The following is a 27961-nucleotide window of genomic DNA, read 5'->3' on the forward strand; positions in this document are numbered from 1 at the left end:
TTTCGGCGGACAACGGTCTGTTGTCTGATATTCGTGTCACGGGTACAAAAGTCCATCACACAAAAGTGGAAAGTGCAAACACGCATGCTCGTTATCAATGCTCACCAAACACGACATTAGCAGAAGGGGCCCAAAGGGTGGCGCTCAAGAGCTGAAAATCCTGGTAGTACGTCACTACGTTTGTGTTTGTTGGCCGACAATTGTGTACCGTTAGTATACAAGACAAGTTCCAGACACACATCCTTCGGACAAAAATCAGATGCATGGTTGGCCAACAGTCTGATCATACATACGAGGCTTTAGAGTGACAACCAAGAATATAGTACTTCAAAAAGTTGAGGGCAGCAATCACTCCCAACATAGGTCTCTTGGCATATATTTTCTTTAAACACCCTGAGGATATGTGTGGGTGGGGCTGGAAATTGGCCATATTGGAGGACCAGCACAGAATCAGGAAAAGGTTAAACAATTCTTGTATTTTTGGGAGGTAACTGAACAGTCAAGGAGGCAATTGTAATCTGCGATCACTAGTACTGGCACAATGGTGATAGTAACTGTGGCACACTTGTACAAACCATTCCAAATACTCTTGAACCAGAACTCAGTAACTCTGGCGATACAAGTACATTTACAGTAACGTTGGAGGCTTACAGTATCTCTCAGTACAGCATATGTCTCAAACATCTGGCCTACATTACCGGGCACTGCATCTGTAAGAGGGGTGGCCGACTAGTGAAGTGAAGGCACAAACAGCTGTTGAGAAGACTTGCCAGAGCTTAGAAATTTAGTCTTTCCGTCGGTGAACAGTGAAGCTTGCAGCGTTGTCCATAATGTTTCCCTCCTCAAGCAGGAACCTTTCCCTGAGGCCAACTCATTACCCGACAAGCATGGTTCCTCTTCCTGCACTAGCCCCTTGCATAATGCGTGCCAAATGCAATAGTGAACTGCTACTTATTTATATTAGCATTGCCAACACTAAAGATGGCCGCTGAGGACATCCAGTGTTACTGTGTCCAAACAGACCACTGCTCCCCTGATAACTCCTATGGAGCCTACAGAGGAACAATGTTTCTCACCTGAAGCACAGCAGCCCAGTAATTAGTGTCACCTACAGCAAGGAGGATCAATTGCACCTGCCTTTGATTTTACCCATGCGACTGTCATTTTCAAATGTCAGTGGACTCAGAGACTGAAAATAGCTGTCATTTTCTTTTAAAATATGAATGCAAATTGAGTCATTAGGCAGGTGTGAAGTGTGATCGAAGTGTTAATAGATTATTTTCATCAATTAATAAAATGTAAATTAAATGGAGAAGAGAAATCCAAATTGAATCAATATTTGGGGTTCCCCCCTTTACCTTCTTCTAGGTAGACTTGCACAGTTTTTGAAGGAACTCGGCAGTAAGGATGAGCCGAACATGAGCCAGAACCTGCGAACAGACCTAAACTTCGTGTGAACTTTAGAACCCTATTAAAGTCTATGGGACTCAAACGTTCAAAATCAAAAGTGCTAATTTTAAATGCTAATATGCAAGTTATTGTCCTAAAAAGTGTTTGGGGACCTGGGACCTGCCCCAGGGGACATGGATCAATGCAAAAAAAGTTTTAAAAACTGCAGTTTTTTCGGGAGAAGTGATTTTAATAATGCTTAACGTGAAACAATAAAAGTGAAATATTCCTTTAAATTTCGTACCTGGGGGGTGTCTATAGTATGCCTGTGAAGGGGCGCATGTTTCCCGTGCTTAGAACAATCCCTGCACAAAATGTAATTTCTGCAGGAAAAAAAATCATTTAAAAGCACTCGTGGCTATAATGAATTGTCGGCTCCCATAATACAGAGAACAGTCATTGAAAGTCATTGATAAAAAAAAAAAAAAAAGCGTGGGGTTCCCCCAAATTCAATTACCAGGCCCTTCAAGTCTGGTATGGATTTTAAGGGGAACTCCACGCCAAATTTAAAAAATAATATCAGACCCTTTATCCGAGCACGCAACCTGGCAGGCCACAGGAAAAGAGGGGGGGGAGGAGAGAGCGCCCCCTCCTGAACCATACCAGGCCACATGCCCTCAACATCAGGAGGATTCTTTGGGGTCCCCCACAAAGCACCTTGTCCCCATGTTGATGAGGACAAGAGCCTCATCCCCACAACCCTGGCCGGTGGTTGTGGGGGTCTGCGGGCGGGGGGCTTATCATAATCTGGAAGCCCCCTTTGACAAGGGGACCCCCAGATCCCCCCCCCCCCCCTGTTTGAAATGGTAAGGGGGTACAAAAGTACCCCTACCATTTCACAAAGAAAGTGTAAAAAAGTTAAACACACACACCGTTGAGAAATGTCCTTTATTAAAAAAAATAAAAATAAAAAAAGATTTCAGCGATGGGTGATCTCTCCCTCCGGTGCAGTGCATCCATCCTCTGTCTCCACCGGAGACACTGCTGGAATCCCGGCAGCCTGACAGAAACCTGTGTTACATCAGAGGGAGGCGGGGTCACCCGCACGTCACTGGGGAAGCCCGGCTTTGCCCTTGCATCAGAGGGGGATGGGGTCAGGTGACGAGTGGCCCCGCCCTCCTCAGCTAAGAAGTGTCAGGCTACCGGGATTCCCGCAGTGTCTCTGGTGGAGACAGGATGGATGCGCTGCTCTGGAGGGAGAGATCACCCATCGCTGGACCCCGGGGAGATGATCATTCGTCGCTGGATAGCAAGAGTGGATTACCACCGCTGGAATCTTTTTTTTATTTTTAATAAAGGACTTTTCCCAACGGTGTGTGTGTGTTTTTTAAAAAATTTCTACACTTTCTTTATGAAATCATAGGGGTACTTTTGTACCCCCTTACCATTTCAAACAGGGGGGTGGGATCTGGGGGTCCTCTTGTTAAAGGGGGCTTCCAGATTCTGATAAGCCCCCCACAACCACTGGCCAGGGTTGTGGGGATGAGGCCCTTGTCCTCATCAACATGGGGACAAGGTGCTTTGGGGGTCCCCAAAGCATCCTCCCAATGTTGAGGGCATGTGGTCTGGTATGGTTCAGGAGGGGGGGGCGCTCTCTCCTCCCCTCCTCTTTTCCTGTGGCCTGCCAGGTTGCGTGCTCGGATAAAAGGTCTGGTATGGATATTTGGGGGGAACGCCACGTCTTTTTTATTTGACGCGGCTTTATCCTTTATCCTTTATCTTTATCCGTGAATTTCAATTACTGTTCTCTGTATTATGGGGAGCCGACAATTCATTATAGCCGCAAGGGATTTTAAATGACTTTTTTTCCTGCAGAAATGACACTTTGTGCAGGGACAGTTCTAAGCATGGGAAACATGCGCCCCTTCACAGGCATACTATAGACACCCCCCAGGTACTAAATTTAAAGGAATATTACACTTTTATTGTTTCACTTTAAGCATTATTAAAATCACTGCTCCCGAAAAAAACTGCAGTTTTTAAAACTTTTTTGCATTGATACATGTCCCCTGGGGCAGGACCCAGGTCCCCAAACACTTTTTAGGACAATAAGTTGCATATTAGCCTTTAAAATTAGCACTTTAGATTTCTCCCATAGACTTGTACAGGGTTTTCGAATTTGCCGCGAACACCCCAAATTGTTCGCTGTTTCGGTGAACAGACGAACAGGCAATGTTCGAGTCCAGCTCATCCCTACTTGGAAGGTAGGTTGTTCTATGTTCATCTTGGAGAACGAAGCACAGATCTTCTGTGGGTGTCGGACACCTCTAATCCTTCTGTCTCTTCATGTCATCCCAGACAGACTTTGTGATGGTGAGATCAGGGCTCGGAGGGGGCCAAACCATGACTTCCAGGACTCTTTGTACTTATTTACACTGAAGATAGTTCTTAATGACATTGGCTGTATGTTTGTGGTGGTTGTCCTGCTGCAGAATACATTTCAGGCCAATCTCCTCCCTAATTGTATGGCATGACGGAGAAGTATATCCCTGTATTTCTCAGCATTGAGAACATCAGTGATCCTGACCACATCTTGCCCCAAACTTGCAAGGAACCTTCACCATGGTTCAGTTGCCTTCAGACTCTCAATGTTGTATCGCTCTCCAGCCCTTCCCCCAACAAACTGACTCCTGCTACAGACAAATATTTCACATTTTACTCATCAGTCCAACCTGCCTGCTGACATTTTTTCTGCCCCCTCAGTTCCTAGGTTTTCTTACATAGTTGAATCACTTAGCCTTGTTTCCACATAGGAGACTTTTTGGCCACAATTCTTCCATGAAGACCACTTCTGGCCAGACTTCTCCAGACAGTAGATGGAGGTACCTGGGTCCCACTGGTCTCCTCCAGTTCTGTGCTGATGGCAGTGCTGGGCATCTTCCCATGTGGAAGGGAAGAAAGCATGATGTGCCTTTCATCTGCTGGATTCAGTTTCCTTGGCTGACCACTGCGTCTACACTCATCAATATTGCCCGATCAATGGTGTCCTCAATGCTGGGAAAATAAGGCAGATACTTATCCATCATGCCGTTCTATCAGGGAGGCCCCAACTCTATTCTGTAGCGGACAACCACCCCAAGCATCCAGCCAATGTCATTAGGAACGATCTTCAGTGTAAATAAGGAATCTTAAAAGTGATGGCTTGGCTCCCACAGAGCCCTCAGTATCATGGAGTCTGTCTGGGATGACATGGAGACAAAAGGATTTGAGGCAGCCGACATCCACAGATCTGTGCTCAGTTCTCCAAGATGTTTGGAACAACCTGCCTAATGAGTTCCTCCATAAACTGTGTGCAAGTCTACTTTGAGGAATTGATGCCGTTTTAAAGGCAAGGGGCAGTCACACCAAATAAAGCTGGCATAGAAATTTTAGTTGTTTTCTATTATTATTATTATTAATTGCTGCATCAATTAGTTAGAGAGGAGTTGGCTGTATGGATTGTCAAGCCAGGATTCCCTTCTTGTAGGGGAGGTTTAATCAGTAAATGTTGAACACCTACCATGAAAGAATAACTTAACCCAATCAGCGCCGGGTGCACTTCCCCACAATCCTGCAGAGAAAAAAAAAGACAGCATTAGTGCTGAATACAATGAGGATCGGAGTTATGAATTGAATGTATAGTATTTATCAGTCACATAGCCATATACACATTCATATTCTTTAACTATGGGTTTTCTCTCCAACTGTCAAGGACCCCTCCCCCCATGCTCATCCAGAGCTGAGTATCATATGGCTGCCAAGCAAGTTGCGGGTGCTGGCACCAATTGTGTCCCTAGCAACCATCACTGTCACATTTCTTTCATAGCCAGAAATCAACAAACATATAGGCAAAGGGGCGGGGATAGCAATGACACCACTGCCCAAATATGATCACAGTGATGTCACTATTATCCCCACTACTTCAATTATGTAGATAAAGACAGTTTGGGAAGCGGTCATTCAGGATCGGTCTTATTGTACCAGGTACATCAGTTTTTTTTTTGTTTGTTTTTTCATGAGGAAGTCGGTGAGCAGTGGGCATTGTGATTAATGATGGATTTACAACAATGGATATTTTAGGAGGATTTTTATTATTTTAATAAAGGACTTATCAAACACTTGGGTATTTTTATTTCTGGGTGACATCTTTTTTTTTTTTGCTTTGAGAATAAGTAGGTTTACAATTTTCCCCCATACTCATTCACATGGGGTGGGCGGGGGTGCTTGTTACACTTAAGCTCATTATTATGTATAGTATTTCTTTGTTATCTCTATTTTAAAATCAATAAAAACAGATGTTGCACATGTAATGTTACGGCCTGCAGAACTATTTTCCTTCCATAAAATGGCAGTAGCAAGTGTTATTTATTTAGCTTGTGACTGAGTTTAGGCTGTGGCACTCTGGGAAATGTAGTCTAGTAAAGAACCTGAGCCACGGCCATCACTGGGAAACCAACTATGATATCCAGGGATAACTGGGAGCAGAGGGGGGTCTTAAAAATGAAATCCCAGGAAGGAGGGAGGTCAGTTGGGGAGCGCGTCAACTGGAGAGAGGATGAGAGATGTGCTGTGCGGTGCCAAGCCCTGCTGTGCTGAGTTTTGGTGGATGCTGCTGTATCCTCAGGTAGCTGGACCAAGCTCTGGTGCCTATTCTTCAATGTCCGTCTGTGATACAGGCAGGGCTAGGGGGAACTTGGTTGAACCACCTCTGGCTCAGGTCTTCTGCTCCCTGCTCACCACTATCACTTGGTAACACTGAAATCCAGCTTCTGCGTTTACACATGATAGCTCATCTCCCAGTAGCTCCCACAGTTCAGATTTCCTGCGCAGATCCCACTGAGTGCCGGACAGGGACAAGAGAGATACAGAACAGATGCCCAGGGTTTACTGCAGTCATGGGCAGGAGAGGGTGCATGGTAGGCTGCACCCTCTGTGGTCTCCATTTTTTCCCTGGTGACCAATTGTTGATGCTCCTACTGCATGATTTCCCTTGCAAGTGACTGTAGTATAGTATAGTATAGTATGCTGGGAGATACTACAGCCGGATAGGTGCTTCAGCTTAATATTGCAACAAAGGTATGACAGATGATGTTGCTTTTAAGGAGGGGAGGAGGATGAAGGCAGTGGAGGAAGGGGTTGTATGCAGAGGGAAGAGCTACTAGTTGAAGCCATTTGACAGGTATGTGTGTGTGGCATGCATGGTTGAGTTCCTGCACCTTTTCTCTGAAAAAAAAAGCCCTGGATATGGACCACCAGCACCAAGGCCTGATGGGGAAATGCAGGAGGGAACCACCAAGGTACTTGCCATCTCGCCTGCCATCACTGATGATCACCTGTGAGAAATGGGACCCTCCATCGGTTCATCCAACCAACTGACAAAGGAGAATTGCAGAGAGATGGGAGTGGTGAGCAGGTCACAGACTCAGTTAAGCTGAATCGTTGTTGACACTGTCAGTTTTCATTTGCAATAAGTAGCAGGTATAAACCCTGCAATCACTATTGTGCTAAATTCTCATTCTGTTACTAGACTAGGCCCAACTCTGCCAAGTTACCTGTTCTTCTTCCCAGAGCTCTGCACTGTGCACACCCTAACACCTTATTGCTGCAAGTGGGTGTGCCTTTGCTTGAAGAACAAAACTGCATCTAAAGACTTCACTTCCTTGCTACCTACCTCTTCAGGTGAAACCTTAACCACTTCAGCCCTGGAAGATTTTACCCCCTTCCTGACCAGAGCACTTTTTGTGATTCGGCACTGCGTCGCTTTAACTGACAATTGCGTGGTCGTGTCATGTTGCACCCAAACAAAATTGACGTATTTTTTTTCCCACAAATAGAGCTTTCTTTTGGTGGTATTTGATCACCTCTGCGTTTTTTTATTTTTTGTGCTATAAACAAAAAAATAGCGCCAATTTAGAAAAAAAAAACACTATGATTTTTACTTTTTTGATAAAATAAATATCCCCAAAAAATATTTTAAAAAACATTATTTTTCATCAGTTTAGGCTGATATATATTCTTCTACATATTTTTGATTAAAAAAAAATGCAATAAGCGTTTATCGATTGGTTTGTGCAAAAGTTATAGCGTCTACAAAATAGTGGATAGTTTTACGGCATTTTTTTACTAGTAATGGCGGCAATCTGCGATTTTTATCATGACTGTGACATTATGACGGACACATCGGACAATTTTGACACATTTTTCGGACCATTGGCATTAATACAGCAATCAATGCTAAAAAATTGCATTGATTACTGTAGAAATGTCACTGGCAGTGAAGGGGTTAACCACTAGGTGGCGCTGTAGGGGTAAAGTGTGTCCTAGGGAGTGATTGTAACTGGGGGGGGGGGTCTTTGTGTGACACGTCACTGATCAGCGCTCTCGATTACAGGGAGCTGTGATCAGTGACAGTGTCACTAGGCAGAACGGGGAGATGATTGTTTACATTAGCATCTCCCCGTTCTTCCTCACCATGAGGCGTTCACGGTCACGGAGTCCCCGGCGTGCACGAGCGCCTGCAAGCCACCTCTCAAAGGGCAACATACAGGTACGGTAATCTGCCTGTACGTGCCCTTCTGCCGCAGTATATCTGCGTGAGGCGGTCGGGAAGCGGTTAACACCCAACTTATAGACATACCCTTATTTTTCTGCATGCCAACGTCTCAAAAGGGCCCCAATGTAGCCAGCAGATGATCACTTCAAAGACTATACTCAGATTACTGTATCCTAAGGACAGACCTGTGTCCAGCTTTACAGTGTAATCTCTCAGGCCTAAATCTAGCCCCTTTGTCTGTCTCAAGTGGAACAATTGATCCAGGTTTGTTACTTTGTTGGCCACTTGGGGCAATTTGTCTCATATGGAGCTACCGTTTATACCCTTAGGGTCACAGTACAGGCTTAAATTTTAAGCCCTTGTAAGGGACTCATTGAAGCGAATTGTGTATTCCTTTTTGTGTTCCTGTTGGTTGACTAAAATCTGTAAGGTAAACTCACACAGGACCCCCCTCAGTCTCGCTGATCTGGATCGTGGCGATCTCCCGCTATGAGCCCTCATATAGCCGCCTAACCGCCGGGGATTAGAAATACCCTTGTCATTATCTTTGTATTTGTACTTGTATTTGTATTTTTTTTTTTTACTAGCAATGGTAGTGATGGTAGCAATAGTATATTGTTAGTGGTATTATGACATTATGGCGGACAGATCGGACACTTTTGTCACACGTTTTTGGGACCATTGACATTTATACAGCGATCAATGCTATAAAAATGCACTGATTACTGTGTAAATGTCACTGGCAGAGAAGGGTTGACACTAGGGTGCGATCAAGGGGTTAAATGTGTTCCCTAGTGTGTGTTTCTAGCTGCATGGGGATGGGACTGACTGGGGGAGGAGACTTATCTCTGTTCCTACTTACTAGGAACAAACAATGTCTCCTCCGCCCTGCCGACCACCACAGGTGGTCGGCATCGATCACGCCTACCGGCCACGCACATCATGTCCCCCGCCGTGCCACGGGCACGTGCCTCCGGTGGCTCTTAAAGGGATGAAACGTACCCATATATTGTTTTGCGCAGCCGTGCCATTCTGCTGACGTATATTGATGTGAGCCAATGTGCCAGTATACCTTGTGATACTTTTATAATGCAAACCTGCCAATACAGTTACGAATCAAAATTTTGACAAAATTTCCGTTATTCAGAGATTTGGCTGTATCCGAATTTCTGAATCACAAAAGTGATTGTCTGCAGATTTCAACAAATCCAAAATAAATTATAACAAAACAAGTTATTCAAATTTGAAAAGGAATTAAAAATTGATAAATAATTTGAATTCCAAATTGAAAATGAATTAGAATTTGGAATTGAATTTGAAATGGAAAAATTTTGCAATAAATAAAGTAAGGTAAAAAAGTTAAATACGATGATGATTCCTGCTTATATTGATTTTTAGAATACAACAGAATAGAATAGAATAGAATATATTCTATTCTATTTTATTCTGTTATATAGAATAGCATAATTCCGCATACACATGATCGTAAATTCGGCCAGCAAAAAAACGTGGAGAGCTTTTGGTCAGAAAATGCGACCGCGTGTATGGTCCATCAGACTTTTGCTGGCCGAATTTCTGCCAGCAAAAGATTGGGAACAGGTTCTCTATTTTTCAGTAGGAAAAAGTTCAGATCGGAAATTCCGATCGTCTGCAGCAATTCTGATGTGCAAAATTCCTAAGCGTGCTCGTAAACAAATTTGACGCATGCTCGGAAGCATTGAACTTCATTTTCTTGACTTGTCGTAGTGTTGTATGTCACCACGTTCTTGGCGGTCGAAAGTTAAACTTTTGTGTGACCGTGTGTATGCAAGCCAAGCTTGAGCGGAATTCCGTCGGAAAAACCATCTAAGATTTTCTGACGGAAAATCCTCTCGTGTGTATGCGCCATTAGTCGGAATCATCATTATACCTTACTGTATTTAGTGCAATGTTTCTATTTCAAATTCAAATACATTTTCAAATTTGATTCAAAATAAATATATATGAAATGAATCTGAATAAACAAGATTAATCCCAACAATGAATCAGTCTAACATATTGAATACGACAAAACAAAATCAGTAATTTAAAGCGGGAGTCCGCCGGGACTCCGCGTTTTTTTTTTTTTTTTAAAAGCCAGCAGCTACAAATACTGCAGCTGCTGACTTTTAAAATAGTGACACTTACCCGCCCAGCGCGCCCGCGATGTCGGCACCCGAAGCCGATCTCTAGATCGTCTCTCGGGTCCTGCCGCCGCCATCTTGGGTATGGGAATCAGGAAATGGAGCCTTTTGGCTTCATTTCCCGGTTCCCTACTGCGCATGCGCGAGTTGCGCTGCGCAATAAGGACGGTCCCCGCTGTCTCTGGGATCCGTGTGTTTCCCAGCAGGCAGCAGGGCACTTGCGGAAAGGGGCGGGCACTTGCGGAAAGGGGCGTAATCTACGCCCCTTTCCGCAGAGAGCAATCCCGGAAGTGGGTGCAGATACCTGTACTGTACAGGTATCTGCACCCCCCTCCCCCCTGAAAGGTGCCAATTGTGGCGCCGGAGGGGGGGAGGGTTCCGATGAGCGGAAGGTCCACTTTAGGGTGGACCTCCGCTTTAACAAACTAATCTGAAACAAACCATATTTTTCCATTGTGACCATCTCTAGTCTGTTATTCTTTTATAGAGTTTTGAGTCTATGGAGCTCTTGTAAGCCTGCGGATATTTACAGAAAGGTATACTGGGGGTGTCAGTGAGGTTGAGGCCTCACACAGGGCTGGTAAGAGCAGGGGACCCAAATCTACCAGCAGCTCTTGTAGGGGTAGCAGTAGAGTGTAAGGCTGCTTTCACACTGCAGCGGGAGCGGCGTCGGCGGTAAAGTGCCGCTATTTTTAGCGGCGCTTTACCGTCGTTTTAGCGGCGGTGTGCGGGCGCTAGCGGGGTGGTTTTAACCCCCGCTAGCGGCCGAAAAGGGGTTAAACCCGCCCGCAAAGCGCCGCTGCAGCGGCGCTTTGCCGGCGGTATTGCCGCGGTGTCCCATTGATTTCAATGGGTAGGAGCGGTATAGGAGCGGTGAATACACCGCTCCTTCACCGCTGCAAAGATGCGGCTAGCAGGACTTTTTTCACCGTCCTGCCAGCGCATCGCTCCAGTGTGAAAGCCCTCCGGCTTTCACACTGGAGTTAAAGGGGCCGGTTGTTTTCAGGCGCTACACAGGCGCTATTTTTAGCGCTGTAACGCCTGAATACCGCCCCAGTGTGAAAGCAGCCTAACTCGGTGTCCCGGGAGCCGCACATCAAGCCAAGACCTGCTGTATGATAGTAAAGGGCGGTCTCAGCCTGGACCCCCACCAGACCATGCCCCCAATACTTTTCACTCCACCTACCATAGTTTACTCTTGCGGGGGGTAGCTCTACATATTTAAAAAAATGATTCCTGTAACAATGCAACTATTCTGATTTGGTGCTATGATAAATTACACAAGTATTAATTTTTGGCACGTTAGTTAATGACCATTTCTGATTTGGCTCACCTTGAAGATACATCAAGTCATGTTCAGGCTGCTCCTCCAATAAACGGCCTCTTTTAAATCTACATCCCAGATGTTCCGTCTTTATATAACGTTCGTAAGCAGGAAATCCGGACTTGTGGGGAGTGAACTCAAACCAAGCTTCTGAAATGAGAAGATTTTCCTCCAGTTATTGTCCATCCAGAGATGTCACCTCTACACACCGAAGAGTCACCTCTATTCCCTCTTCATTGCAAGCAATGTCCTTCCAAGCAATGTCCTTCCAAGCAATGTCCTTCCAAGCAATGTCCTTCCAAGCTTCACCAAGGACAAGAAAAACAAACAACAACAACAAGACCAACTGTAGAGCTGCCCGTGTACTAGAAGAGTTTTGATTAAAAACTGTAGTTTTCAAAACATTCATCTAATTTTTTTAATGATTTGTGGAGTCAAATCAACGTTCGTTTTCGTCTGCAGTGGTGACAATTTTTTAAAGAGCGGGAAGAAAAATGTCTAATCTATTTTTTTTTTTTAAATCAAATGTATTGTAAAACCACACACACAAAAATTGTTCCATCATTGAGAAGAACATATATACCTTATCATATACCATATCATATACTTCTCCAGAGCCTCTCCCATCCTCTGGAGCTCCCTGCCCCAGTATATCAGATCAGCCCCTACCCTGTCCACCTTTAGGAGATCCCTGAAAACTCATTTATTCAGGGAAGCCTATCCCACACCCACCTAACAACTGTCCCCGAGCCACCCCCATCAAATCATTCTCTGCAGCTATTACCTTTTGTACCACCACCCTCTCCCTTTAGAATGTAAACTCTACGAGCCGGGCCCTCCTGTACCTTCTGTATTGTGCTGTAATTGTGTTGTTCCCCCCTATATATTGTAAAGCGCTGCGTAAACTGTTGGGGCTATATAAATTGTGAATAATAATATACCATCTTTGGTACAGTGTCTTGAAAAAGTATTCATAACCCTTCAAATTTTCCACATTTTGCCAAGGCACTGTACCAAAGATGGTATATGATATGTTCTAATACGTAACTGCATTTGATTGGGATTTTATATGATAGACCAACACAAAGTGGCACATAATTGTGAAGTGGAAGGAAAATGATAAATGGTTTTCAATTTTTTAACAACTAAATATATGAAAAGTGTGGCGTGCATTTGTATTCAGCCCCCTTTACTCTGATACCTCTAACTATAATATAGCTGATCCAATTGCCTTCAGAAGTCACCTAATTAGTAAATAGAGTCCATCTGTGTGTAATGTAATCTCAATATAAATACAGCTGTTCTGTGAAGCCCTCAGAGGTTTGCTAGAGAACCTTAGTGAAAAAACAGCATAATCAAGGTCAAGGAACACACCAGACAGGTCAGGGATTAAGTTGTGGAGAAGTATAAAGCAGGGTTGGGTTATAAAAGAAAATCCCAAGCTTTGAACATCCATCATCTGAAAATGTAAGGTGTATTACACAACTGCAAACCTACCGAGACATGGCCGTCCGCCTAAACTGACTGGCCGGGCAAGGAGAGCATTCATCAGAGAAGAGCGAAGAGGTCCATGGTAACTCTGGAGGAGCTGCAGAGATCCACAGCTCAGGGGGGAGAATCTGTCCACAGGACAACTATTAGTCGTCTCTCCACAAATCTGCCCTTTATGGAAGAGTGACAAGAAGAAAGACATTGATGAAAGAAAGTCATAAGAAGTCCTGTTGTAGTTTACGAGAAGCCATGTGGGGGACACAGCAAACATGTGGAAGAAGGTGCTCTGGTCAGATGAGAGCAAAATGTAACTTTTTGGCTTACAATCAAAACGCTATGTGTGGGGGGAAATCTAATGCCGCATACACACGATCAGACTATCCGGCGGACTTAGTCTGGCGGACAAACCGCCGTAAAGTCTGCCGGACTGTCCGAACGAGCGAACCTGCCCACACACGGGACTTTTCCGGCAGATTATCCACCGTACTTTTGAAATAAACGGACTTGCCCACACACACGGAGAAAAGTCAGTTCATTTTGAGCACGGTTCCAGGTAGTCGGGACTAGCAAAGGAAGTCAATGTCGCCGCCTTCGGCGGCAAGATTGACATGTCGCTGGCCCCGTCACCTGGTATGGATTTAAAGGGGAAGCCCTACGCTGAAAAAACGGCGTGGGGGCCCCCCCCCTCGATCCATATCAGACCCTTATCCAAGCACGCAACCCGACCAGTCAGGAAAGGGGGTGGGGACGAGCGAACACCCCCCCCTCCTGAGCCGTACCAGGTCACATGCCCTCAACATGGGGGGGTGCCTTGGGGAAGGGGGGGCGCACAGCACCTCCACCCCAAAGCACCTTGTCCCCATGTTGATGAGGACAAGGGCCTCTTCCCGACAACCCTGACCGTTGGTTGTTGGGGTCTGCGAGCGGGGGGCTTATCGGAAACCAGGAGCCCCCTTTAATAAGGGGGCCCCCGGATACTGGCCCCCACCCTATGTGAATGAGTATGGGGTACAATGTACCCCTACCCATTCACCTGTGAAAAAATGTAAATAAAACACAACACACAAGAATTAAAAATAGTTTATTGCACAGCTCCGGGGGTCTTCTTTCGTCTTGGGGGTTCTTCTCGCTGGACTCCTCCGCTATCTTCTGCTAGCTCTTTTACTAGCGGAGGAGCCTGGCTTTCTTCTTCATCGCCGCCCTCTTCTTCCGACTTCGGGGGTCTTGTCCCCCTCTTCGGTTCTTCTTGCCGGGCCTCCGGGCCTTCTTCTAGCTCTTTTACAAGTGGTGGCCCGGTCTTCTATCGCCGCTGTCTTCGCCACCTTCTGTTCTTCTCTTCTTGAGCGGTTGACTCGTCGCTGTCTCTGGCCACAATGACAGGGACGCGGCGTGTGGCGAATTATATAGGGACACCGCCGGGTGATGTCCCCGCCCATTATGATGTCACAGTCCCAGAGGATGGTGAGGGTGTGTGAACCTGTTCCACGCCATCCCTATCACACTCCCAACTTCTACTGCACATTATGATCTCTTGCAATTAAATTAATTTAGCACAACCACCCCCCCAGATTAAAACACAAGGTCCTATACTTCCACAAATACACAAGTGGTCTCGGCCTGCCTGACTTTGAAATATACCATGACTCTGCCATAATCTCCAGGCTCCTCACCCCCTGACCAAACCGATAACAATAGTATAACAAGACATGGCACAAGTGGACCTGCGGGCTCTGCTCTGGGGATACCACCTTAAACACCACTCCATACCCATGCTCTCCCCCTGATCACAGCAACGTTGTTACTATGGTACCGTCGAAATTCCACCAACGCTCTGTCCACCGATCCCAGCCCTCTCATGACTCTCTTTGAAAACCCAGCACTCCCGGACCTCTGACCGAATAAGAGGCTAGACTGGCCAATAGGGATAAACCGAACACCCCCCCCCCCCATTCAGAACCTGCGAATGGAATAAAAAGGAATAAAAGGAATTTAAAACTGCTTGCGTCTTTAATGTAATGTTTGGTCCCGACAATATGGATGAAAATCAGTGAGACAAACGCCATGGGTAACCCCCAGTCCATTTCCAGGCCCTGTGGGTCTTGTATGGATATTAAGGGGAACCCCGCACCCAAATAAAAAAAAGGGAAAGGTGTGGGGCCCCCTGGCCCTATATACTCAGAACAGCAGTATACAGGTGGTGCAAACAAGACAGGGACTGTGTAGGTTTGTTGTTAAGTAGTAGGCTTGTGCAATTCGTTTCGTAACGAAACGAAATTCGGCCGAATTTTGCATCTTTCGGACATTCGGATGCATCCGAATAAAAAAATAACAAATTACAACGAATACGAAAGAAATATAACAAATGAATTCGACATTATTCGAAATTATTTCAAGCGCATTCGAAATGATTTCAACATGATTCGACATTATTTCAACCGCATTCGAAAATATTTTATGACCCGACTTTAGGGCCATGTATCTCGGGGTCACTTGGTGCTAGACACTTCAAATTTGAATATGTTGTATTGCTAGTATTATTGTGTTTGCATACCAAATTTGGGGTTTCTAGCTATAAGTGACCATGAGATATGTGGCCCCAAAATCGGGTCGCAAAATGTTATTAGTTATTAGAGCAGAGAATGAAATTTTGCGACCCGATTTTGGGGCCACATATCTCGGGGTCACTTATAGCTAGAAACTCCAAATTTGGTATGCAAACACAATAGTACTAGCACTACAACATATCCAAATTTGGAGTTTCTAGCACCAAGTGACCCCAAGATACATGGCCCTAAAATCGGGTCACAAAATATTTTCGAATGTGGTTGAAATAATGTCGAATCATGTTGAAATCATTTCGAATCCGGTAGAAATATTTTCGAATGTGGCCGATTTTTCGTTAGAAAACTAAGCGAAATCCGAAAACGAATTTAAGGACGTTAACGAATATAACTAAACGAAATTAATGAATTAACGAATTAAAAGGAAACAAAACTAAACTTATTTTTTCCTTTTGCACATGTCTATTAAGTAGAATCTGTTTGTAATTTTGAACTGGTACATTTTTAAAGTGTAGCTCCAGCCAAAAAATCTATTTCTAGCTTTTTGGAAAACATAGGGAAGGGTTATCACCCCTGTAACATTTGTTTTGCTGTCTGTGCACCTCTTCAGAAGATTTCACCTCACTTTCTGTCCCAATGACAAATGTTTTTGAAAAATGTGGGGTTTTTAGTGAAACAAGGATTGGGATAAAGCATCAGTGGAGAAGAGACACGTTTTTTCCATATCAACTCTTACAGGAGAGAATTTTCCTTCCTAGGGGTAGATTTCATCTCACTTCCTGTTGTCTCCTTCCGTTTGCAAGTAGGAGACATTTGTAAGTCGGATGTTTGAAAGTAGGGGCCTGCCCTATATGCATAATTTTGTTCCTAAGGTGTTGGTATTGCCACAACACTGTAAGCCCTCACAGTTAGTCTTGGTGGGCACTGGAAGGCCCTGCTGTGAACTATTATATGAAGAATTGTAATTACATGCCATTGTTGAACAGTGGTAGAAAAATTAGGCCTTTGGTGGTGGTGGTGCTGGTGCCACAACACTGCAAGTCTTCACAGTTACTCTTGGTAGGTGCTGGAACGGGCTCTGCTGTGAAATATTATATCAAGAATTGTAATTACATGCCCCTGTTAAACAGGGGCTGAAAAATTGGGCCTTAGGCACTGGTGCCACAACACTGCAACCCCTCACAGATACTCTACTTGGAGCACAGGAATGAGCCCTGCTGCAAAGTATTGCATCAAAAATTGTAATTACACGCCCCTGTTAAACAGGCGCTGAAAAATTGGGCCTTCGCCACTGGTGGCGGCGCCTAGAACCAAAAATGTTCTTCCAAGCTATCAGCAGGATCATTGAGGAGGAAGAGGATAGTCACTCAACATAACAGGATAGTCACTCAGCATCAGCATAGGCAGTCTTGAAGGGATCTAACATTTCAAAAAAATGTATTCAGTTACAGTGATCCAAGACTGATTCATTTTTATGAAGGTCAGTCGATCAACCGAGTCGGTGGACAGGCGCACCCTGTGATCGGTTACAAAGCCTCCATCAGCACTGAATGTGTATTCCGAAAGAACGCTGGATGCAGGACAGGCCAGTAGCTCAATTGTATACCGGGCAAGCTCTGGCCAGTGATCCATCCTGAAGACCCAGTAAGCCAGAGCATTTTCGGTGGGAAAGGTGTCCAAGTCTGACCTTGCCCCTGCACCATGTAAATCAGACGCTGGTGATGGTTGCTGGAACCGATCATACCTTGGGGCTGCGGACTAAAAAATTATCAGGCAGCCACCTTCTCCACCGCTCCTTCTGTGACTGACCGAAGCCTCAGCAACACGTTGTCCAGGACCAGGAGTTTGTAACCTCCTACTCTCTGGGAATGCTTTGCACAGACCTTTCTGCAAGGATTCCCGAAGATGTTTCATGCTTTGCTCCCTCTGCGACGGCAAGACCCTTGTAACGTGGATCAAGGAGGGTTGCCAGCCAGTAATGATCACTTTCCTTGATCCGACGAATATGAGGATCCTTCCACAGGCTGTGCAGGATCAGGGAGGCATTTCAGCATAGGTTAGCTGAGGCATTTGGTCCGGAGTCCTCTGGGTCACTAAGGACAACATGATCCGCAGCCACCTCCTCCCAGCCACGTACAAGTCCACGGGTTTCTTGGGACTGTAAATCATCCCTAAAAGACTGCTGCTGAGTGCCAGACTCCACCTCCATGCTGACACAATCCTCCTCTTCCTGTGTGATCGGCGGGGCAGCAGGAACACTGTCTGGATAAAGGGGGCCTTGAAAGTTAAGGAAGTCCTCCTCTTCCTGCCTCTGTTCTGCCTCAAGTGCCCTGTCCATTATTCCATGCAGCATGTGCTCCAACAGGTGGACAAGAGGGACAGTGTCACTGATGCATGGACGGTCACTGCTCACCATCCTTGTGGCCTCCTTAAATGGTGACAGGACAGTGCATGCATCCCTGATCATGGCCCGCTGGTGTGGGGAAAAGAAACCAAGCTCCCCTGACCCTGTACTGGTGCCATAGTCGTACAGGTACTCATTGATGGCCCTCTACTGCATGTGCAGCATGGCCAATGTTGAGCACCACCTGGTGGGCATGTCACAGAGTAGGCGGTTCTTGGGCAGGTAAAATTCCTTTTGGAGGCCAGCCAGCCGAGCACTAACATTATATGACCGGCAGAAATACACACAGATTTTCCTGGCCTGCCTCAGGACATCCTGTATGCCTGGGTACCTGCCCAAGAACCGCTGCATCACCAAGTTAAGAAAGTGAGCCAAACAGGGCACATGGGCCAGTTGTCCCTGTCGGAGGGTGGAGAGGAGGTTGGTGCCATTGTCGGAAACTACTATTCCTGGCTTAAGCTGGCGTGGCGTCAACCACCTCTCAGCCTGCCCCTGCAGAGCTGACAGAATCTGTGCCCCAGTGTGGCTCCTGTCCCCCAAGCACACCAGCGCAAGCACCGCATGGCATCTTTTTGCCTGCGTCCTTGCGTAGCCCCTTGAATGCCTACAGAGCACCGCTGGTTCCAAGGACAAAGCACAGGAAGAGGCCATGGAGGAAGAAGACGTGGAGGAGAGAGGTGTGTCAGAGTCACAAGTAGTAGCATTTTGGAGGCATGGTGGTGGAACAACCTCCAACACTACTGCACCTTGTCCTGCTTCCTTCCCAGCTGCCAGCAGAGTCACACAATGCACCATGAAAGATAGGTAACGTCCCTGTCCATGCCTGCTGGACAATGAGTCAGCAGTAATATGCACCTTACCGCTGACCGCCCTGTCCAGCGAGGCCAACACATTGCCTTCCACATGCCGGTAGAGAGCCAAAATCGCCTTCCGTGCAAAAAAGTGGCATTTGGGAACCTGCCACTGAGGAACCTCACAAAGGGGGATAGAGTCTACCAACTGAAAAGGCAGCAGTTGAAGTGCTAGCAATTTAGCTAAGCTAGCATTGAACCGCTGGGCATGTGGATGGCTGGGAGTGAACTTCTTTTGGCGGTGCAGCAGCTGGGGCAGGGAAATTTGCCTGGTACAATCGGACGTCGGTGTACCGCTAGCAGATTGCCCATAAGTATTTGGCTGAGACACACCTAATTCTACAACTTCATTCCTCTCAGTGCAGGTTTCAGAGAGGACTGAAGGTATAGTGGGGATGGAGATGCCAGCTGATGAGGAGCAGGGAGAGGTATGTTTTGTTCTTTGGTATGGGTCTTTTAGGTACGCTTGCCAACTAACTGCATGGCAGCTCGACATATATCTGGTCAAGCATGTGGTGCCAAAGTGGCTGATGTTTTGGCCATGCGAGAAATGCTTGAGACATATGTTGAAAATAGCAGCGGTGCGATCTGATGCACTCGTCTCAACAAAGGCCCACACCAAAGCACATGCGGAGCTCTGCGGTGCGATGCAGTCGGTGTGCTGCACTTAAGCTGACCCCTGGTGGGCATCCTGTCTTGTTGGAGATGTGCCTTCTCCTCCTCTCTCCTATCAGGCACCCACGTGGAGTCAGTGACCTCATCATCCCCTCCCTCCTCATCACTGGAGCAAACCTGGCAGTATGCTGCAGCTGAGGGAACATGACTGCCAGATTGCTGTCCTTCTTGGGCACCCCCTTTCTCTAGGCTCACGTTACTGCCTTCCTCTAGCTGGGTATCATCAGAGCCTTCAAAGCGCTGGGCATCCTCCTGGAGCATGTACCCAACACTGTGCTCAAACAGTTCAGGGGACTCCTCAGGAGGAGGACATGGTGGGACTAGGGAAGGAGTGACTGATGCCATTGAGCTAAGGGAAGAGGCCATGTTGGCAGCTGCTTTGCCAGTACCCTAAGCCTGGGTGGGAGAGGATGAGGATGAGTACGGCTTGGTCATCCACTCTACCAAGTCTTCTGCATGTTGTGGCTCAACACGTCCAGCTGCCGAAAAAAAGGACAAGCATGTCCCATGGCCACGTGCTGATGAGGATACACCGTGTTCATGACCAGCACTGTTGCCTCTAGACACAGAGCCTGCTTGCACTCTTTTATTGGCTCGTCACTGTCTGCCTCTCCTTGTTGGCCTTCCAGACATACTAATGGCCTGCAGGGAGATGTAGCTGCACAAAGCTGAGACGTATATACTGATATATTGCAGCTATCAGAATCAACTGCCTGCCTGTAGTATTTTTAGTATGAGAACACCGGCAATTGGGGTAGCTTTAGGTGTACACTGTGCAGAGTACACAGTACACCAACTGTAATCATTGCAGCTGCCTGCGGTATATGATCAGAACACCATCAATTGGGGTAACTTTAGTTGCACACTGTGCAAATGACAATACATCAACTGTAATTACTGCAGCTGCCTGCCTGTAGTATAGGATCAGAAGAACACCAACAATTGGGGTAGCTTTAGGTGCACACTGCAGATGACACAATACATCAACTGTAATTACTGCAGCTGCCTGCCTGTGCTATAGGATCTGAAGAACACCAGTAATTGGGGTAGCTTTAGGTGCACACTGTGCAGATGACACAGTACACCGACTGTAATTACTGCAGCTGCCTGCGGTATAGGATAAGAAGGATACCAGCAATTGGGGTAGCTTTAGGTGCACACTGTGCAGGTGACACAAAACACCCACGGTAATTGCTACCGCTGCCTGTGGTATAGGACCAGGACCAGGTGGCACAATACACTGACTGACAACAGCTTCAAAGGAAATTCAGACACTGTCTCTCCATCTATCTCTCTCTCTCAGCTGACGCAACACAGTACGCAAGGCCACCGCGCAGGTGGTCTTATATAGTGTGGGGCGTGTACTAACTCCCCTGAGCCACCCTGGCTTTGGCCAATCATGGTTCTCCGTTTTTTCTGAGCTCTGATTGGCCAAAGTATGCGGGTCATAGTGCATGCTTGGCTAATCATAAGCCAGCAATGCACTGCAATGCCGCAGTGAATTATGGGACGTGACGCGCCACTCGAATTTGGCGTGAACATAATGTTCGGATTTTGCAGAACGGGCGAACAGGTGTTCGACTCAAACACGAAGCTCATCCCTACTGTACACAGTACCATGCACCCCTAGTGCAGTTGATACGATTCTTCTTGTGGTGTACACCAGACACAATACAGCATAGTGTTTTTTTGCTAAACAAAATTTACAGCATGTCCGGAAGGCCACCAAGGTGAGGCAGACGCTCACAGGCCACTAAAAGAGGGCAAGCAGGCTCTGTGTCTTCAGTTGACAGTGCTGGTCATGGACATGGTGCATCCTCAGCACGTGGCCGTGGGGCACGCTTGTTCTTTTTTTCTGCAGCTGGCCATGTTATTGAGCCACAACATGCAGCAGAGTTGGTGGAATGGATAATAAAGCTGTCCTCATCCTCTGTCACCCAGGCTCAGAGTAGTTTGCCTGACAATGCAGCTGCCAAAGCAGCCTATTCCATCAGCTCCATGTCAACAGTCACTCCTTCTCTAGCCCCACCATCATGCATGGAGGAGTCCCCCAAACTATTCGACCACAGTGTGGGGTACATGCTACAGGAGGATGCGCAGAGATTTAAAGGCTCCGATGATGGTACCCAGGTTGAGGAAAGGAGTAACGTCAGCCTAGAGAGAAGGTGCCCAAGAAGGTCAAGAAACTAGCAGTCATGTTCCCCCAGCTGCAGCATACTGCCAAGTTTGCTCCAGTGACCAGGAGGGAGGGGATGATGAGGTCACTGACTCAACTTGGGTGCCTGATAGAAGAGAGGAGGAGGAGGAGGCATATCTCCAATGAGGGAGGATGCCCTCCAGGGGGAAGCTTAAGGGAAGCCACCCTATTGCATCACACCACAGAGCCAAGCAGGTGCATGGCGCTGCTGACTCCCCGCATATTTTGAAAAGTTCTTTGGTGTGGGCATTTTTGACACATGTGCTGCAGATCGCACCGTTGCTGTTTGCAACATATGTCTTAAACGTATCAAGCGTGGCCAAAACAGCAGCCGCTTGGGCACCATATGCTTGACCAGACATATGACGACCTCACATGCAGTCCGTTGGCAACAGCACTTAAAAGACCCACATAAAAGAACAAGACGGACCTCTCCTTGCTCCTCATCAGCTGTGATCTCAAACCCCGCTATATGTCCAGTCCTCTCAGAAACCTGCACTGAGAGGAATGAAGGTATAGAAATAGGTGCCCCAAGTATTTGCGACCAATATGCTAGTGGTACACCGACATCGGATTTTAGCAGGCAAATTTCCCTACCCCAGTTACAGTCAAAAGAAATTTGGTTCCCGACATCCATATGTTCAGCGTCTGAATGCTAGCTTGGCCAAATTGCTAGCACTGAAACTGCTGCCTTTTCAGCTGGTAGACTCTGGCCCTTTCCGTGAATTTGTGGAATGTGCGGTACCTCAGTGGCAGGTTCCCAAACGCCATTTGTTTTCATGGAAGCCCATTCCGGCTCTCTACTAGCATGTGGAAGGCAATGTCTTGGCCTCATTGGACAGGGCGGTCAGCAGTAAGGTGCATATTACTACTGAGTCATAGTCCAGCAGGCATGGACAGGGACGTTACCTTTCTTTCACGGTGTACTTGGTAACTCTGCTGGCAGCTGGGAAGGATGCAGGACAGGGTTCAGTATTGTTGGAGCTTGTTCCGCCACCACGCCTCCAAAATGCTACTACTTGTGATTCTGCCACAGCTCTTTCCTCCACCCCTCCTCTTCTTCTTCCTCTATGGCCTCTTCCTCTGCAGATTTCTCCTCTGTTATTCAAAAAGCTTAAAATACATTTTTTGGCTGGAGCCACACTTACAAAAGGTATCTGTTCCAAATTACAAACAGATTCAACTTATTATAACCTAAAAACCGGGGTATCTGGTGCTACCTATGATTAAGTAAAAATTAGATAAAGTATAGATTGGAGATACAAAGTGAGTATTTTTATAGTCCCTAAAAATACCAGCAATCTCATAAAATGCGCTCTATATCAGATATCCTATTCCCACACTAATGGGAATATTAGCCTCTATCAGGGACAAGGTTCAATAATCACAAAGACTGCTGGGCGGCAAAAGCTCTATGTGATTTAACCAATGTGAACCCCTATGCGACTTTAACAATAAAATCACATAGATAATCTTGGATGTGGCCTGGTTCGGAAATAATATGCACTTGTATCAGAAGGACCTAGACCTCAGCTTCCAAAAGGTGCTTATGTGCAAAAATATATAGAAATATGTGATATGGTGCTCACATGCAACTTATGCCAGAAATCGCATAGATGTTGGTGCATGTGAACTCATCCAGCAACATCTCACCCTCACGTATAAGCAAATCTACTCCTAAAGTGCAAATGTGTAACAGATTAAATCAAACATACAAAATGCGTGTGCCTCTATCCGAAGTGAATCAGAATTATAAAGTGCAAATTATTGTAAACATAGGCTCCAAATTTTCCTAGTGAAATACCCAGCCACAAAAAATATATTGAGTAAGACTGAAAAAAAAAAAAAATGATTAGAAAATAGTCAGAATCTAGAAAAAAACAAAAAAAAAAACAGAGTCTGAAAACAAGAAGAAAAAAGCACAAAACAAACAGGCACCACACCCTAGATTGAGGTGTGTATAGAAAAGACCTAGAAATCATAGGCCAAAAACCCTATCACAAAGTGTAAATGTATATTACAGATCAAAAATCCATATATAAAAGGAAAAAAAAGGAAAAATGAAAAAAATCCAAAATATAAAAATGTATGGATAAGTGTACCACACCACCCTTAAAAAATATATATAACCAAAAACCAAGAACCACAAATATTAAATTAATATATTAAATGTCCATAATTGAACAATCTTCTATTGTGCAAGTCCAAAAATTATATTCATAAAGTGACTTTCGTGCTTGCTGTATATCCTTCAAAGTGACTTCCGTGCTCCCCCACAAGGTTCCCCACTCACCAGAAAGATGCACCCCAGCTGGGGTAATTCGCCTTTAATCAGCCTTTTAAAATTCCGGCTCCTCGCCCATGTAATCCTTCACATCCAGACGGGGGTTCCGTTTATCTCTCATAGGAAAAATATAAAGTCTCCATAGTGTAGTATGTATATATTTGAGGAAAGCACTAATGGTTTATTTAGGCAAAAAACTATTTCCACAAAAATGTATTTCCACAAAACCTTATGAATATAATTTTTGGACTTGCACAATAGAAGATTGTTCAATTATGGACATTTAATATATTAATTTAATATTTGTGGTTCTTGGTTTTTGGTTATATATATTTTTTAAGGGTGGTGTGGTACACTTATCCATACATTTTTATATTTTGGATTTTTTTCATTTTTCCTTTTTTTTCCTTTTATATATGGATTTTTGATCTGTAATATACATTTACACTTTGTGATAGGGTTTTTGGCCTATGATTTCTGGTAGTGATGGCCGAACAGTTCGCCCGGCGGTCGTTTCGCAGCGAATTTTGGCTGTTCGTGGTCCGCCAGTTCGGCGGACTATTGGCGTTGTTCACCCGGCGGACTTCCGTGTTTTTACTGTGTAAAGGAACTTTGACCTGATGACACATCCATCATGGGGTACAGGACAGCCAATTGAGACATTACAGCACAAGGTCACTTGGACATTCCCCCTAACCTATAAATACACCTGATCCTGCGGCCATTTTACATTCTTTCTTCTGTCACTATAGGGAGAGGTTGCTGTGTGGAGCAGGGAGAGATAAATCGCTAGCTATTTGGTACACAAAAGTTCTTTTCAGGACTGGTATAGGTGTTAGGTGTATATAGGTTTGCTGTGCTACTGATTGTTGCAGCAGCCTGAGTGTCTTTTGTCAGTTTAGAGTAGGGATGAGCTTCGAGTTCGAGTCGAACTCATGTTCTACTCGAACATTGCCTGTTCGCCTGTTCAGCGAACAGTGAACAATTTGGGCTGTTCGCAGCAAATTCAAAAAGCCGGAACACCCTATACAAGTCTATGGGAGAAATCTAAAGTGCTCATTTTAAAGGGTAATATGCAGGTTACTATCCTAAAAAGTGTTTGGGGACCCGGGTCCTGCCCCAGGGGACATGGATCAATGCAAAAAAAAGTTTTAAAAACGGCCGTTTTTTCAGGAGCAGTGATTTTAATAATGATTAAAGTGAAACAATAAAAGTGTAATATTCCTTTAAATTTCGTAGCTGGGGGGTATCTATAGTATGCCTGTGAAGGGGTGCATGTTTCTGGTGCTTAGAACTGTCGCTGCACAAAGTGTCATTTGTGCAGGAAAAAAAGTCTTTTAAAATCACTTGCGGCTAAATTGTCGGGTCTCCGTAATACAGAGAACACTCAATGAGTGTTCTCTGTATTAGCCGACAATTCATTCATTCATTGATTAAAAAAAAAAAAAAAAAAAGCGTGGGGGTTCCCCTAAATTCAATCAAAAGGCCCTTCAGGTCTGACATGGATATTAAGGGGAACCCCGTGTCAAATTAAAAAAAAAAATTGACGTGGGGGTCCCCCCAAATATCCATACCAGACCCTTCAGGTCTGATATGGATATTAAGGGGAACCCCGCATCAAATTTAAAAAAAAAATTGACGTGGGGGTCCCCCTAAATATCCATACCAGACCCTTTATCCGAGCACGCAACCTGGCAGGCCGCAGGAAAAGAGGGGGGGACGAGAGAGCGGCCCCCCCTCCCTCCTGAACCGTACCAGGCCACATACCCTCAACATTGGGAGGATGCTTTGGGGGTCTGTGACCCCTCAAAGCACCTTGTCCCCATGTTGATAAGGACAAGGGCCTCATCCTCACAACCCTGGCCATTGGTTGTGAGGGTCTGCGGGCGGGGGGCTTATCAGAATCTGGAAGCCCCCTTTAACAAGGGGACCCCCAGATCCCGGCCCCCCCCTGTTTGAAATGGTAAGGGGGTACAAAAGTACCCCTACCATTTCACAAAGAAAGTGTCAAAATGGTTAAATAAGACAAACACACTTTTGAAAAATTCCTTTATTAAAAAAAAAATAAAAAAAAAATAAAATTCCAGCGGTGCTAATCCACTCTTGCTATCCAGTGACGGGTCTCCGGGGTCCAGCGATGGATGATCATATCCAGCGACGGGGGATCTCTCAGTCCAGCGCTGTCCATACATCCTTCTTCTGTCTCCACTCCGGAGACACTGCAGAGAGCCCAGCGCTGACATTTCTTATATTGGGAGGGCGGGGCCACCCGTCACCTGACCCCGCCCCTCTGACGCAGGAGAGGGAAGCCAGGGGTTCCCCAGTGACGTGTGGGTGACCCCGCCCCCTCTGATGTAACGGAAACCTGCGTTACAACTTTTCCTGCGGCCTGCCAGGTTGCGTGCTCGGATAAAGGGTCTGGTATGGATATTTAGGGGGACCCCCACGTCAATTTTTTTTTAAAATTTGATGCGGGGTTCCCCTTAATATCCATATCAGACCTGAAGGGTCTGGTATGGATATTTGGGGGGACCCCCACGTCAATTTTTTTTTTAAATTTGACACGGGGTTCCCCTTAATATCCATGTCAGACCTGAAGGGCCTTTTGATTGAATTTAGGGGAACCCCCACGCTTTTTTTTTTTTTTTTTTTTTTTTTAATCAATGAATGAATGAATTGTCGGCTAATGCAGAGAACACTCATTGAGTGTTCTCTGTATTACGGAGACCCGACAATTTAGCCGCAAGTGATTTTAAAAGACTTTTTTTCCTGCACAAATGACACTTTGTGCAGCGACAGTTCTAAGCACCAGAAACATGCGCCCCTTCACAGGCATACTATAGATACCCCCCAGCTACGAAATTTAAAGGAATATTACACTTTTATTGTTTCACTTTAATCATTATTAAAATCACTGCTCCTGAAAAAACGGCCGTTTTTAAAACTTTTTTTTGCATTGATCCATGTCCCCTGGGGCAGGACCCAGGTCCCCAAACACTTTTTAGGACAGTAACCTGCATATTACCCTTTAAAATGAGCACTTTAGATTGTGAACGTTCGAGTCCCATAGACTTTAATAGGGTTCTAAAGTTCACACGAAGTTTAGGTCTGTTCGCAGGTTCTGGTGCGAACCGAACAGGGGGGTGTTCGGCTCATCCCTAGTTTAGAGAAAGGGACAGAACGGTGTGTGCTGCTATTTTAGGGACAGCCAGATTAGTCATCATCATCATTAGCTTTTACTATCAGGTCCACAAAAGTGCTATTCCAGTAACCAGTTATCGTTCCAGTCTCCTCTTTTTTGCCACTTTGTATAGGGACAGGAAGGAAGCAGTGTGTCAGGCAGTGAGGGTCAGTTTAAAGAGTTGCTGTTACTATTAGTTCCACAAAGGTTCTTTTCAGGACTGGTATCAGTGGTATGGTAATAGGCTTGTACACGTATAATATTCTTTCTTCCAAATATAGAAAGAATATTATACTTGACTGCTGCCCTTCTGCTGCAGTCTGCTAATCATTCACAACTCACTTGTTCCACAAAGCTCTTTATCAGGACTGGTAACTTGGTCTAGGGTGCTACAGTACATAGGGTTGAGTGAGGTACAGTCTGCTGTTCTGTAAGGACCGCTATCGGTCCACAATAGATAGGGTTGAGGTGCACCACTGCTGACCGCTGCCCTATACTGCAGCAGTCCTTCAGCAGTATAGGGACTGACGTACAGTCTGCTAATCACTAACACACAACCTGCTTGGTCCACAAAAGTTCTTATAAGGACTGGTAACTTGGTCTAGGGTGCTACAGTACATAGGGTTGAGTGCGGTACAGTCTGCTAATCTGTAAGGACCGCTATCGGTCCACAATAGATAGGGTTGAGGTGCACCACTGCTGACCGCTGCCCTATACTGCAGCAGTCCTTCATTGGTAGAGGGACTGACGTACAGTCTGCTAATCACTAACACACAACCTGCTTGATCCACAAAAGTTCTTATAAGGAATGGTAACTTGGTCTAGGGTGCTACAGTACATAGGGTTGAGT

At 45.6% G+C, this 27961-nt stretch overlaps 1 pseudogene across 1 annotated transcript in view; it reads right to left on the minus strand.

The window, feature by feature from the left end:
• Positions 1-27961, minus strand: part of LOC143956910 (cytosolic phospholipase A2 gamma-like) — a 291348-nt pseudogene that overhangs the window by 100602 nt on the left and 162785 nt on the right. Inside the window, exons 8-9 of the transcript XR_013269985.1 lie at positions 11477-11617; positions 4949-4999 (exon numbers count right to left, since the gene is read on the minus strand). The product of XR_013269985.1 is annotated as a cytosolic phospholipase A2 gamma-like (transcript). The remainder of the gene's footprint in view (positions 1-4948; positions 5000-11476; positions 11618-27961) is intronic.

This window comes from Lithobates pipiens, unplaced genomic scaffold (assembly GCF_037356315.1).
Source record: "Lithobates pipiens isolate NorthernLeopardFrog02 unplaced genomic scaffold, aLitPip1_a1.2 Scaffold_44, whole genome shotgun sequence".
Classification (NCBI taxonomy): Eukaryota; Metazoa; Chordata; class Amphibia; order Anura; family Ranidae; genus Lithobates; species Lithobates pipiens.